The following is a 16759-nucleotide window of genomic DNA, read 5'->3' as shown; positions in this document are numbered from 1 at the left end:
ACCCATTCATTGCTGAGTAGACAGGGATTCAGAAAAAATCGACTGCACCCGGGATCGATCTCTGGCCCTTTGCGTATAAAGAGAGTGCTCTATCAACTGAGCTATCGGGGTCCCCAAATATTCTATTGGACCTTTTAAAAATACAGACGTTATAACTGTTTTTTTTTGGACGGAAGAAACTAATGAAACTCATATTACTTGATTAGTTAAAACACCAAACGAAATTTTAATATTATTGTATTATTTTAAATGACAACAATGCGATAGAAAGGAGTGGCGACAAGAGATGGACAAAAGAAAACAAAAAATCAGACTTGCAACTTGCTAGGTTCGACACACACACACACACACACACACACACACACACACACATCTTTAGTAGTCACATACATTTCAAACAATAACCCATTAGAGAAGAGGGGTCATGCCTTCATCATAGATCATTGTCATTGCGATCATTATGGTGTAGTAAATTTTGAAATTTACCCCGTATAATGGAATCGTCCAAGGCGTGCGCCTCCTGTTCCCCCCATCTCACACACGAAAGGGCGGTTTGCGGAGTGGAGGGAGGTGGTCGTCTGCCTCTATGGTCGTCTGTGTCGTTTAGTGTATGGCAAAGGGGGGTGGGTGCGATTAATTAAGTGGGATGGGTGGTGATTGGTGGAAGATAGGCAAAGGACCGAGGCAACGAATCGCTGGGGAAGTAGTATGGCGCGAGACCGTTGAAAGGTGATAAGAAGTGAGGACCGCCGGCGGTCTTCCTCTTTGGGACTGGACCACGGTTCACAGCTAAAAGACCGTGGGACCGGTCCTCGGTCCGGTCCTCAGCGCGGCACTACTATCAACTGCCCTTTATTGTGTAGACAAGAATGATTTATGCCTTTAGATCGTTGCCAATTTAATAGCTCCAACAATTCCATGTTACCGGATTTTAACGGTTCATAATGGATCGCAGTTTTACCAGACTTGATTGTTATCATCGTAGTTAAAATGGACCTCTGTTGAATTTCCTGAGACCGTTTTAATCCTGTTCGGTTGTTTTATTTTGTTTTCTCCCGTTGTTGTTTTGATTTCCTATTCCATTCCTTTTTTCAACTCATCGAGTGATTGTTCGGGATCATGCATCTATCTCAGGGACATTATCTTTCATCTAGGCTAGCCAACTTCAGTATTTTGAAATTTTGTTATTTTTATCTATAGCGCACATGTGGTTTTTATTGCATTCACTACATTAAGGGTGGTTCTATGCTAAGTACAACACGCAATTCAATCGTTATTTGGAATATAAATGATTAATGAGATCCCAGAAGGAATACGGTTCCTCCGATTTCAGATTCATGATGAACACGGCACGCAACTTCTTCCACTGCCATTGTGGGCATGACACGAGCGTTAAAAGATTTTGAATGGTTTATTTAGTTGGACAATTTTGAGAATTTTTGAAAAGATTGCAAGCATGTTTACCTTTACGTAGTCATGAGTGTTCTAAATTTCATTAATTAGTCAAAGCAAGTTATATGTGACTGATTGATTCAACAACAGAGTGTTGCCATTTCCTTAATAATTTTTTTGCTTATGGATGTCTAGCGAGATTAAAAGGTTTAAGAATACATCCCCCCCCCCCAACCCAAGATCATAATAAACCATATTGTAATATATGGTATATTGTAATATATATATTGTAATGTATGGATTATTATGATCTTCTCAATTACTCACATGTCACAAGTACTAGTAGGGGAGATAAGTTTAAATTATTTATTGAAAGAGATGTAATTCTTCTATCTATAAGAGGGGCGGGGGGGGGGGGGGGGAGGGGGAGTCTTATCTAAGTACTGTAGCAATTTGAAATTGCTTGAGACCAAAAAACAATCTAATTCTAATTCTAATTTCTAATTAATTCCATTGATTGAATGCCATTGATAGAGAGCTTTCTAACATATCATTTGATTATGATGAATAATGTACCATGACACAGGATGTGATTTGCCTTATTTATATCATTTTTGCATCTGGAGCCCTTTATATAAAAGACAATCTATCAGTATTGAAAGTGTACAGAGGAGAGCTACCAAAAAGATTTATGCCATACAGTATTTATCTTACAAAGAAAGGTTAGAATTTCTTGACTTACCAAGTTTGAAATATAGAAGAATTAGTGGGGATTTAATTCAGGTTTATAGATTAGTACATAGTCTGGATAGGATTGACTTTTCTGATGTTTTTTTCATATTCTAACATTACTTTTACTAGAGAGGACAAGTTAAAGATTTTTGTCACTAGATAAAAGACAAAACTGGTTTGGTATTCGTATTGTCCAGAAATGGAACAATTTAAAATTTGAAACAAAGAATGCAAAATCTATAGATTATTTCAGGGTGTTAGTAGAAAGGGAATTAGATGATGAGAGATTTGTATATGACGAATGATACTTGTTTGCACTGCTGTTGACATGCCTTTCAATCTTGTATGTAAATATCATGCATTGTTACCTTATTATGGTTATTTTCTATATGTATGGATGTATGAGTGTATGTGTCTGTGTGCGCGCGCGCGCGAGTATGTGTGTGTGTGTGTGTGTGTGTGCGTGTGTGTGCTTTGCATGTCAAAGTTAAAGATATATGTTTGTACATCACACATACATGAGTACATTTAAGTTGTGATACTATCTTTACCGCGTGTATCATTATTGTAATCTTTCAATCAATTTAATATTAAGGGCATTCAAGGGATTTTATCCTGTGATGTATATCAACATATATCAATTAATTTAAACTGTTAGATATTGAAAGTTGACATGTCAATCGAATGTAGATAAGAAACATTATAAGACTATGGTTCTTGATTATACGAGTATATTTGTGTGTTAAATTTTTAAGAATCTAAACCACGATATGTGCCAAAAATGACCAAATTTATAATAAATTTATAGGTTGGTTGCAAAGCTTTGAATTATTTTATCGTTACTGAATGAAGAGTTATTTGCATATTTTTATTATTATTACTTAGATAAGTAATTGAAACGGTTTTTGCAAATGAAAACTTTGCAAGGATCAATTTATTAATAATTTAAAGCAATTAAAAGCATATTGTCTGTTAAACCATATTTTAAACTATACATAATATTTTTGTATTCAATTTAAACTTGTTTCATAGCCATCTTTTGTGTGTGTGTGTGTGTGTGTGTGTGTGTGTGTATATATATATAGATGTGTGTGTGTGTGTGTGTGTGTTACACAGACAGCAACAATCGTATGGAAATGACATTAATGGAACACATAGGTGAGTCAAAATGTTACCATCACAATTTGACTTTAGACTTTTAAGAAAAGTTTTAACCTTTTTAGTTTCAACACAATCTACTTATCAAAATAAGCTCCTTTTGCGATAAGATTACACGGAACAGTACAATAAAGAACAACAACAAACAAAAACATTAATATATAATCGTGTAGTTAATGAATGTAAATAGCTTTAATTATACTACGAATATTGAATATGACACTTATTCGTGCATTGGATATATTATAATACTCAATGTTATCAATTAATATTGAATGCTGTTTATATAATTGATAAATTGTACCTATGCATAAAAGTTACACAGAGCATTTAAATGTTTTTATAACCCATTAGCTCTTAAACAATACGATACTATAGTTATTTGAGTACTTTACCTTAAAAGTTTGATTTAAAAGCCTTTGAATGACAAGTAAGCCGCTGTCTTGAGTTAAATCCTTCCTTATATATATATATATATATATATATATATATATATATATATATATATATATATATATATATATATATATATCATAAACACGGCAATACACAAAATATATGGTTGACTTCACATAACTATATTTCCCTAGCCTCGTTGTTTTCTTCCCGAGAACAATTCAACCTTCTCACCTCTCCCTGTAATGTAACATAATATCCCTATCCGAAACCCAAGAAAAATGGCAAAACACATCTGAATTATTTTGTTAAATCATTAACCAGTCGTTTTCCTCCAAATGAAAAAAACAACCCAATCAGTTGTATATTAAATTAACAGAGGGTCCTGATTCAAGTAAATGTCTAACTTGTAATGATCTATAAATAGTTTGGCTCTGAAGACTTCCGCCATTGGTGATCTTCAAACTCGATTTGGTATAATGTCTGAGTCATCTTGATTCCTAGACTCGAAGAATTTAAAGTAAAAACGGCTAGAGCACAATTTGAGGCTAAAGTTGTTTATTGAACAACATTTATGTTTCTCAATTTGGTGCATCAATTCCAATAAAATGCCATAATATATCATACAAAGTCAATTTTCAAGGTCTGGTCAACCCTGATATAATACCATTTTGAAGTGATAAGTCACATTTATTTACGCCTCTTGTGTCGCATTGACTATCATTGAACCGTGAGTGATACGTGAAAGATCAACATCATGCATTCATTCAATGTTAGTGTTACAAAGTATAGACTGTTTAGTCATTAGTATCTATTCAGGTTTTTATGTCAGGTCGATAGACTTTAACATTCATTATCTGGTGCTTTGATAAAGCTGAACACATTGATACACATCGTAAAAATTGTAATTAAAACAAATTTGTTTGAAATATATGAGGCCAGTGGAATTGAAGAGTAGTAACAGCAGTCGCATCAGTAGCTGTAGTAAAAGTTATGGCATTAGAAGTTGTAGTAGTAGTGGTGGTGGTAGTAGTGGTGGTAGTAATAGTAGTAGTAGTAGTAGTAGTAGTAGTAGTAGTAGTAGTAGTAGTGGTGGTGGTGGTGGTGGTGGTGGTGGTGGTGGTAGGTTGTAGTAGTAGCGTTGTAGTAGTAGTAGTAGTAGTAGTAGTAGTAGTAGTAGTAGTAGTAGTAGTAGTAGTAGTTCGTTGTAGTAGTGATAGTAGTAGTAATAGTAGTAGTATATACCCAATAATCAATTTCATATTACAACAAAATAAAGCACTCTCAGGTACGAGTGAACACATACAGCCAGTTTATAAGGGCGGTATCCTTCTCAAAATTGATTTTGAGATTTTGGTGGAAAACGAGATATATATTATATTATCTTTAAAATAATACCATTGAAGTGCAATTTCTCAAAATAAAGGCCCAAAAAGCACGATTGAAAAGGGTCTAGACAGTTATAAAAATGTGAAAAACGGAAATAGTAGGGGGAATAAGGCTAAAACCGTGCAAATTCGGGTTGAAAGCATGAAAATTTGTATACAGGTTGCTAAGACCCATAGAAAAAACATCTGATATAGAACCACTCTGGCAATCAATCATAACGTATCGGTTTAAGGCCTTAGATTTTACCTATTACAGCTATATTAAAACAAGGGAAATAACTGCGTAAAAATATATATTTTCTTCATATTCATTGTATTAGGGAAAATTAGGCTAAAACCGTGCACATTGGGGTTTTAATCCTGAAAATTGGCATATAGGTAGCTATGACCCGAATAAATAACACCTGATATAGAACCACTCTGGCAATTTATCAGAACAGTGCGTTTTTAGCACTTTTATTTTTTCCTAAATAGCATTACTTATCCGAGGAAATAACCACGACAATACAATGTGCGTTCTAAAACTTTAAATACACCGGTAATCATTTACGGTAGCTAACTGATGGTTATTTCATGTTGTAACTAGTAGATAAAAGCGGGAGAGGGGGAGAAGAGTGAGTGGGAGCGACGGAGAAAGAAAGAGAGAGAGAGAGAGAGAGAGATAGAGAGAGAGAGAGAGAGAGAGAGAGAGAGAGAGAGAGAGAATTTTACTCATTACTGTACTGACCTAACAACCCCCCCCCCTCCCCCCCCCCTCCCCACACACACCCCGCATCTACATAAGTCCGTGCAAGGCAAACCGGACCTTAAACACTTGCATCGGGTGCCGATAAATTCTCTCTTACACGAACATTTGATGAGTTTTTGGGACACTTTTGACAATTCTGGGAATAAGCTCCACATTGGTTCATGTCGATCGTCACATTTGTTGCAGGGTACTCTTCTATAAAAGATAAAATGTTAGCAAAAGCTCGACTTCTTTCAAGAACTGTGACATCATGATTATCATCAGCAGTGACATCTTTTAAAGCTTGTTTTTTTAAGTATCGTGCATAACAAATTTTATGGAATAGGGCGGTAGTTTGCCTCCTGAGCGACTAAATCTCCTCCGGCAATAAATGACAACATATAGAATCTTTTATAGATAACGCTATTTCACGAATATTTTCTTCCATATCTATTGTCATTACAGAATGGAGTACTCCCGATTCCATGTTTTATTTTAAAAGCACGTTTGTTTATTATAGCCAATCTCTAATTTTGAACGTTGTCTCATTATTCTCGTGGGTTGCGAAATATATTCATTCGGTGACTCCTCCAAGTCAAATGACGAAGTTTGGAATTCTTGTAGAGCAATTCTTTCTTCTAATCACCTAATTTTGTTGGCATTACATTTTACACGACAATACTTATGCCACTTAGTATCATTTTGTTTTAAACTTTCAATAATCTCATTTAGAGGGACATTATAAACGGTCTGTGTTATCTTGTTGGCATATCAAACACTTGTCCCAGTCTCTGGGAGCAGTTCTTTTTGCTATTGTATGTGTATCTGAAATCATGCAAACGCATTCCTTTATTAGGCATATGCAATATTCTTTCATAACCCTATCTCTCTCTCTCTCTCTCTCTCTCTCTCTCTCTCTCTCTCTCTCTCTCTCTCTCTTTCTTTCGTTCTTTCTGTTAAAGACACATCATCAGCAGGCAAAATGTATGCAGTGCCTTATATAAGGACACAACAGTACAAATAGAACATTCTCCCATTGTCCCTTTGAGGTAAATAACGTAAAGTAAATAACTTGCCACACAATACAGCATCATGGTGGTTGATGATGATGATAATGATGATAATTATAGCAATGTAAAGTGGTATGCTGACTCTTTACTGTCATCAAGTTTGACTGAAATAGGTTTTAACTCACGTAAAATGATTATAGCAGTATATTTGGAAAGAAAAGAAAACAGGAGGAGGGGAGAATAAGCACTGTCCTTTGTCAACACCGGTTATCGGCATTTATTGAGCTGTGTTCTGCTAGTCTGTTTTGTCTACCCCTCTGCTCGTCTTCCCGTCTGCCCGTCCGTTTTAGAGCAATTGATTATACTTATTAAATCAGATACAGAAAAAAATCTCATATATTATAGAATATTGCTCGCTAGACGTCCTTTAAAACAAGTGAAATAGAATAATATTTACGATTAAATAATTTGTATGGTTGGTGAATCGAAAGTAAAGGGAAAGGAAAACATCCGCTTCGACGCTAAAAATAGTCACCAATGGGAATCCAAAGGATGACGTTAAACAACCTTTGGTCGGCTTGCCTCGAATGTTTACACAATAAAAATGAAAGAAATTATTGTCGTCCATTTCAAAATTTTCTAATCTTAAAAACCTTGTATCTCAACTAATACTGATCTCTCAGAGTGGTTCTATATCATAAATTATAGGGTTTTTCATATTCTACAACATATGTAATTTTCATGCTTTCAACATTGTTTGCACAATTCAAGGGTTTTTTTGGACCTAATTCCCCCTACTAAAAGCTATTTTGACATTTTCTCAATATGTCATTTTTCTAGGGGTATGAAGTACTGTGTCAAATATTTCTCATAAACTATTCCATGAAATCGTCTGAAAATTTTCAGTTATTGCAGAGATGATGAATTATGTCACCATATAGATATTATATTTTTGATAGGAAATGTGTATTTTTTATTTTGATTTATAATCCAAAATATATATTTTTTAATATCAATTTTGTCATATAATTTTGATTTGCAACTTTGTAGTGATCAAATACAAATCTCATAAGCTAAAGTTGTAAAATCTCTCTATGGTGACACAAAATGTTACAATATTGATAATATGGAGGTTATTTCTTCATTAGTTTTTGCGGAAAATTTGCCACAAGATTGTAATACTTTTTGATACCAGACCCCCGAATCAGCATGCAAAACGTGTATCAACAGAGATAATGTATTTTTTTCACCAAAAATGTTGGGTTTTTAAAATCCTATAATGACGATACAGAATTATTAAAGCAACCAAATAAAGGTAATATTTTTTTTAATAAAAAAGACCCAAGCCGCCCCTTAACATCGAACAACATTGAATTTATCTCAAAAGAACAATCGCTACCAAAAGCATCGTACTTGAATTCAAAGAGTTATTGCATTTGGAATTTGTTGACGGGATAAGCATACAGTTGCCCACCAACATATACATATACAAATCAGGAAGCGGACGTGGGGATGGATGGGACATACACTTAGAAAACCTACACACAACATCACAAGTCTTTAGTGGAATCCCCGAGAAGTCCGAGAAGAAATAGTTGGGGAAGGAGCAACGAGGAAGTGAGGAGAGGCGGTTACGTGTGGAAGACAGCCCAAGGCAGAGTCAAATGGTGAAGCATCATTGATGGCCAATGCTTCGACTGCGGTTAAGGGCTTGAGTCAAGAAAATCAAGTCATGAGTATACCGAAAACAGACTACGCATTTTACTCCGTAGACCCTACAGGAAAGAATTAAAGAATATTGGGAGTAGATAAGTGATAATGAGATTAGAAAATTGATTTTATTTTTGAAAAAAAAAGATCGAGCAACGTCATCCAACAGAACGGTGGATCGACTGACCATTTAAAATCATGACATTATGTGAGTGGAATTTACACAAATCATTTAGCGTTGATATTTTAAGATATGAATGTTTTACTAGAACTTTGCTCAAGTCTTTGTTTTTCAATAACATTTAAGGATTTCTTACATTCATACTGCGTAAACCTGATTTATGTACACGTGTGTACGATTTCGTGATTATTGGACGAATGGTATAGAAGATACGGTAGTTTGAAACTGTCTCATTTTCTTTAAGCACCCCATATAATAACTGACAAACCGGTGGATTGAAACTCCGGGCATTCTACAGAATGAGTGGAATATTGATAACAAAACCATTGAGACTAAGTAAGAAACTACATCTAATGAATAAATATATAAAATGATAAATAAATAGATAAACGAATACATGAATAAATAAATAAATAAATAAATAAAAATAATAATAATAATAATAATAATAATAATAATAATAATAATAATAATAATAATAATAATAATAATTATAATAATAATAATAATAATAATAATAATAATAATAATAATAATAATAATGATGATAATAATAATAATAATATAATATAATAATAATAATAATAATAATAATAATAATAATAATAATAATAATAATAATAATATAATAGTAATAATAATAATAATAATAATAATAATAATAATAATAATAATAATAATAATAACTATGATGATGGTGATGATGATGATGATGATGATGATGATGATGATGATGATGATGATGATGATGATGATGATGATGACGATGATGATGATAATAATAATCATTTCTAGTGTCAACGATCCCTAAACTGACATTTAAATTATACTCGTTTCTATGAATAATTCCACGAGATAGCGTCCTTGGAACATTTCTATGAAAGCGAGCCCAAACTTATTAAACACTTTAACTCCGTTATGGATGGACAACTGAGTTTAAGGTTCTAGGTTATGAACGGTCACTTAATGACTACAAACGGAGATATTGATCATGTTATGGCTCTGGTAATGGTTACATTATAGACAGAATTTAAATTTTGATGAATAGATAGTAATCTTATTATCACTCGATTCTCGATAGCTTTTCAAGGCCCACTTGTATCTAAACATTAGGAACTCTACACAGCAGCATTAAAATTAACGCCTCCACACCAGTCGTCATGATGATGATGATGATGATGATGATGATGATGATGATGAGGATGGAGGAGGAGGAGGAGGAGGAGGAGGAGGAGGAGGAGGAGGAGGAAGAAGAAGAAAGAAGAAGAAGAAGAAGAAGAAGAAGAAGAAGAAGAAGAAAGAAGAAGAAGAAGAAGAAGAAGAAGAAGAAGAAGAAGAAGAAGAAGAAGAAGAAGAAGAAGAAGAAGAAGAAGAAGAAGAAGAAAGAAGAAGAAGAAGAAGAAGAAGAAGAAGAAGAAGAAGAAGAAGAAGAAGAAGAGGAGGAAAAGAAGAAGAAGAAGAAGAAGAAGAGGAGGAGGAGGAGGAGGAGGAGGAAGAGTAGGAGGATGATAATGATGGTGATGATGCTGTTAATGATATATAGTAATGACACGAATTACACTACATTACATTATTTTACGTAATTTTACGAAAGTAGCCTAGACTAAGAAGTCATCCCTAGGATGGTGATTTTTTTTTTTAAAGGTGGATCAGTGGACTTTAATCGGTGATCTACCAATGTAATTTTTTTAAAAAATTAACGTGTAAGTGAATCGCGATTATTGCATCGAATTAAGACGAAGGTCATCGAAACACATTGCCTTCTTGTTCAAATGTGTCTTAAAACATATTGAGATTGTAAAGTAAATAACTGTATTGTTTACAACATCTTACAATCCCATTTGCAGCTCAGAAACAATTGCTTTCGATAATTGTGTTTGGCTGGCGATTGTTGCTGTGATCAAATTATCGGCAACGTTTACACTAATGAAAGTAATTAATTGTAATTAACAACTCTCAATAGCAACAGCATTCTTTCTCTTACCACAACCACACAAACACACACACTCTCTCTCTCTCTCTCACACACACACACACACAGAGAGAGAGAGAGAGAGAGAGAGAGAGAGAGAGAGAGAGAGAGAGAGAAACACATAAATACACACGCATAAACAAACATAGGTACACACATGGACAAAACACAAACACCTTTTAATCGTACAACGCCACGTAACTTTAGTCCAACTTGTACTTAAATGCAGGTCTGATACCCCAAATTGTTATGGGCTCATTGTTGTAATGGCAATACTTCCAAACCCACAAAAAAGATTGACCATAACAACAATGTTAAATCAAGCCCATCTATTTGTTCGGTTATCAGACCTGCAAACATGTGCACGTAGCTTTATTCCATAGTCAATAGGCAAAAAAATTAGTTGTTGGCCTATATCACTTTTTTAAACTTTTAAGATGGAAAAAAAACAATTTTCGCTAAAGTATCAAGATTAATTTTTGTTACTTTACATCGCAATAGCTCGGTTAGTATTTCTCGCGCTTATTTTAAATGATAATCAATTCTGTCAACAAAGATTTAATTCATGGATTTCATCTATTACTTGGATTTATACATTTATACATTTTATTCCAGATATCGTTGGACCATGGAGAAATTATAGATGACGTGCGCAAATAACACCCATCTGTAAAAAGGGGTAAAGAACCAAATCAGAAAACTACAGACCTGTGTCCCTTACGTCAATAACTTGCAAACTACTAAAACATATAATTCACAACAACATCAAAAAGCGGTTCGAACAAAACAAGACTCAGATGCAGTACTGCTCGATTTTTAGAGAGGAATTTCGACATAGTACATCACAAAAGCATGTTGAGAAAACTCAATCACTATGGCATTTCAGACAATTTTTATTTATACTCACGGGTTGACCATTTCTCACCGGCCGCACACAGAAAGTAATGGTTGAAAACAAAATAACATCACCAACGCCAGTGCTATCAGAAGTACCACAAGGCTGGGTACTCAGACTCTACTTTTTCTTGTATATATCAACGATATGCCAAACGTATATCCCCAGGATCAACGATTGGGTTGTTTGCAGATGACGGTCTATTATATCAACAAATAAAATCAGCGAGAGACGGATTCATTCTACGACAGGACCTCGCAAGCCTGCAAGAATGGGAAAGCGAGTGGAAAATGGAAACCTGCTTTAATATACAGCAGCAATAAACTGGAGCCGATTACATCAACATCGATCAATAAGATAGAAATGATTCAAAGAAGGGCCTGTCGATTTGTCTGTCATGACTACAACCGACAACGCAGTGTAAACGCCATGATGGAGCATTTAAACTGGAACCCACTTATTGAAAGGAGAAAGACGCAAAAGCTTAATATACTGTTCAAGGGGTTACAGGGAATTACGTACATCCATCCCTATTAACACATTGGAAAACCACAGAAGAGAGTAAAATGAATGTGCTCTGCTATATAAAATATATATAAATATATTATATATATATACTTTTGGAATATATGACAAAAAACTTCCAATACATTATGCTATCATTTATATAAAATTCATTTTAGGATATTATTGTTATTTTATATTTCATAAGTAATTTGATATAATATTAATGATCCAAATGTTATTAAATGAAATGTTTTCAATCTCCTTTTCCAAAAAATTAGAAAAGAGAATATATATGTGTATATAAAATATATATATATAATATATATATATATATATATATATATATATATATATATATATGTCTGTGTGTGTGTCTGTGTGTGTGTGTATGTGTGTGTGTGTGAGTGAATGCTCGTGAATGTGTGTGAGTTTATTTGTTGGGGCCGGATGGGGGGGGGGGGGGGGGGGATTCGGTTCTGTATTAAACAGTTAAAAAATAATCCTTTTAAGTTTATTTAATTCAATTACACCTGCACTCCACATATCACTTTCTATGATGTGTATTGACAATAAACAGAGGTTAATGAGTAAGTCCGTTAAGAAAAGGGGGGATTGGGGGAAATGAGAAGAAGGAAGATTAGAAGAAGAAACAGAATCGAGGCAGAGGAAGTAGGTGGAAGAGGGGGAAGGGTAGGAGTGTGGGGAGAAACGGGAGAAAGAGGAGCAAGGGAAGATAGAAAATTAAATATATAGATAACAATGTCAATAATAATAATGATGATGATGGTGATAATAATAATAATAATAATAATAATGATAAAATTATTATTAACAATAATGATAGTAATAAATAATAATATATAATAATAATAATAAATATAATAATATAATGTATAATAATAAAATAATAATAATAATAATATAATAATAATAATAATAATAATAATAATAATAATAATAATAATAATATATTATTATTATATTATTATTATTATATTATAATAATAATAATAATAATATATAATTATTAATAATATATTATTATTATTATTATTATTATTATTATTATTATTATTAATATATTATATATATTAATTAATAATATTATCATTATTATTATTATTATATTATTATTATTATTATTATATTATTATTATTAATAATATAATCATTATTATTATTATTATCATTATTATTATATTATTATTATTATTATTTATTATTATTATTATTATTATTATTATTATTATTATTATTATATTATTATTATTATTATTATTATTATATTATTATTATTTATTATTATATATTATTATTATTATATTATTATTATTATTATATTATTATTATTATATTAATTATTATTATTATTATATATTATTATTATTATTATTATTATTATTATTATTATTATTATTTATTATTATTAATTTTATTATTTATTATTATTATTATTATTATTATTATTATTATATTATTATTTATTATTATTATTATTATATATTATTATTATATTATTATTTATTATTATTATTATTATATATTATTATTATTATTATTATTATTATATTATTATTTATTATTATTTTTATATTATATATTATATTATTATTATATATTTAATTATTATTATTATTATTATTATTATTATTTATAAAATCATCATCATCATTATTAGTATTATCATTATTATTATCATCATCATTATTATTATTATTATTATTATTATATTATTATTATTATTATTATTATTATTATTATATTATTGTTATTATTATTATTTTAATAATGATGATGATGATGATGATGATGATGATGATGATGATAATGATGATGATGACGATGATGATGATGATGATGATGATGGTGATGATGATGATGATGATGATGATGATGATGATGATGATGATGATGATGATACTTACCGTTATTATAATAGTTACGTTAATGAGATATCATATACAGTCATGGATTTTCCCTGTTATTAAAAGCTATTCTATTCAATTTTAATATCTCTGGATCGATATGTTCATTTATGATAGTATTTGCAATAAGCACTATCTAGCTCTATAGTATGCTTTTGAAAAGGATGGCCTTCGATTTCGGAATAAAGGTATGAATTCATTTAATGCAATGTAAAATGCAATGTGCATAATTCATAAGTAATCATGTATGTAAGTGATAAATAAATAAATGTATAAAACAAGAAAATGACTAGAATATATACGTTACCAATTGTCTACACGAAGAGCAATTGAAATTTATTTCCATAATCGTGTTAAAACAATGCAGGTTTAAATTTCATTTGTGACTGAAATGTTAGCATCACATTACATTGGCTATCTGTTGTTAGCAGTCTTTCAAAGCAATATAAGTCCATGTAGCTGGAGTTTCTCCTGATTTGTAAAGCATTAAACAGATAATAGCAATTGCTTCCTACCCATAGGATAAGATGGTAGTCTATCGCAAAGTACTTTCCGTTAGATTTAATACACCCAGCTACCCAATTACTGCTGGGTGGACAGTGGAGTAAGAAAAAGCAGACCTGCCAACTTGAAATGTTAAAAATTTGTAGTTTTCAGAGGGAAGAAATGGAAGCCATTATAATTAACGTTACAAATGAATAGTTTAACTTCAGTATTATTAAATATGCCTTCAAAACCCTGAATAGATGCTTTGTGGCACCACAGTTGTTTTTTAACACATTGTCTTGAACCAAAAACGTCTATTCATTTCTGCTGTTGAAGCCAAAAATTCGTATTTTTACGAATTTCTCGTAGTAATAGGCAGGTCTGGATAAAGGTCTTGACTGCACCCGGGATCGATCTGGGTCCCTTTACGTGAGATGCGAGTGAACTAGTATCTGAGCAATCGGACGGGATCCCGACGTTCTATTATTTCCAGGTGCTAATCACGCATGCTTAGTGCTGACAGTTCAGGGCCAGATTAAATTCCTTACCAAATTCATTTACTGAAGTGTGAAGATAATCAATGCATGTTTTTTTTTTTTGTTTGTTTTTTTTTTTTGCTTGTTTTTTAAAAATTGTATGCGTTTAATTAAAATTCTCACGTTCTGACTGCAATATCAAAAAAAAAAAAAAAGGTATGAGTGGCGGTTGACGTTCATTGTCTAGTAAAAGGGGATTTAATGATAACTAACCATCGCCCAATTGGTGGTATTGCATTAAAACAGTAAGACAGAGAGTGAGAGAGAGAGAGAGAGAGAGAGAGAGCGAGAGAGAGCGAGAGAGAGTAAGAGAGAGAGTGAGAGAGAGAATGAAAGAGAGAGGGAGAAAGAGAGAGGGCAAGAAAGAGAGAAAGAGAAAGAAAGAAAGAAAGAAAGAGAGAGAGAGAGACACCCCTGATTTTATTGATTGAAAAATAGTGAACTGTTGATGTCCATGTTCTTGTTTTGTATTGAAACGAATTTTGGTTCAAGTTAAAGCTTATGGGTAAGCAAATATCATAGCTAATCGTTAAAATTATTGAGGAACATTTCACAACAACAAGAGATGATTTTCTTTTTCTTTTTTAAATTTCATTCTAATTAGACTATATACCATTCCAATATCAAAATAAATACTATTTAATCAAAATAAAAACAAAAAAAAAATAACTTGAGCTTTTATATAGCGCAATATCCACCAAACGTGCTCAAAGCGCTTTACAAGGAGTCCCTAGCCAACAGCAGCACTTAACAAGTAGAACGAGACATGACGTCTGTTAGACAATATTGCAAAATTGTTTTTCGGACAGAGACAACGCTGTTAACAGCCAAGTACTCATTTTACACCTGAGTGCGGTGAAAGGATGTGAGTAGAGGGTCTTTTCCAAGGACTCAACTATGCTCCGAGGGAGGCTCGAACTCGGCAGCTTCCGACCCGAAAGCGAGTGTTATATCACAGGACCACATAACAGCACAAAACGTTGAAACGTTGAAATATTTTTATTGTAAGTGATTCTCGTTTTAAAAAATCAGATCAAATTACGTATACACTTCGAATGGGTTTGGTACAATGAAAAATAATGGGGACCATTTAGATTATGCCTTTCCACCGACTTTATCTATAATTGTTTAGTTTGATTTTTTTTTTTTTTACATTTTTAAAATGTCGCTTAACCCATATAATTTTTCAAATGAAATAGCAACATGTTGCTTTCTTGATCCAAATTATAAAGATATAATATTTGAGTCAAACTCAGCGAAATGTTAGAAAAGCCGGACGTTGTCACTTTCACGAAGTGGGTCAGTTTGAAAACGTCTTGCAACTTGGTTAATGACCCATGCATATAAAAGGATTAATGATCCATGCATATAAAAAATAAATGACCCTGCATATAAAAAAAAAAATAATGTAAAAAGTGTAAACTCAATAGTTGCCACAAACTATCCACACCATCATGCAGTTCTTTGCGTCGCAAACTATTCACCAGTAGATTTTTGACCAATCAAAACGCATGATTTGTGACACACCCTGAGCCTGCTGCGACAACCATAGATGGTTGTAAGAAACAATAGAAGGAAGGAATTTGACATTACTCTGCTCTTTGTTATTGTTTCTTCTTTCGACCACGAGGCGCGTGATGGTTCTCACTAGATTCGTTCAATCGGACTATAAACGTTAAAGGTTACATTTAGTATTCTGTAATGGTACAACTGATCAGACGTGTAGAACTAGGGGGTATTTTAT

The 16759-nt window shown here is 32.3% G+C and overlaps 1 protein-coding gene across 4 annotated transcripts in view; it reads right to left on the bottom strand.

Annotated features, from left to right (window-relative positions):
- The window catches only part of LOC144958644 (potassium channel, subfamily K, member 16-like), a 95194-nt gene that overhangs the window by 75399 nt on the left and 3036 nt on the right, over window positions 1-16759 (bottom strand). Inside the window, exon 1 of one of the 4 annotated variants that reach the window (XM_078890760.1) lies at window positions 3678-3741. The exons of the other annotated variants lie outside the window; for them this stretch is intronic. The gene's annotated coding sequence lies outside the window, so the exon portion shown is untranslated. Of the gene's footprint in view, window positions 1-3677; window positions 3742-16759 lie in introns of those variants that run through there. 4 annotated transcript variants of the gene reach the window in all.

Source organism: Berghia stephanieae, chromosome 1 (genome assembly GCF_034508935.2).
Source record: "Berghia stephanieae isolate SIO BIC M18660-M18661 chromosome 1, UCSD_Bste_1.3, whole genome shotgun sequence".
Classification (NCBI taxonomy): domain Eukaryota; kingdom Metazoa; phylum Mollusca; class Gastropoda; order Nudibranchia; family Aeolidiidae; genus Berghia; species Berghia stephanieae.
The sequence above is the reverse complement of the archived record's forward strand: the minus strand, read 5'-3'. Positions and strand labels throughout refer to the sequence as shown.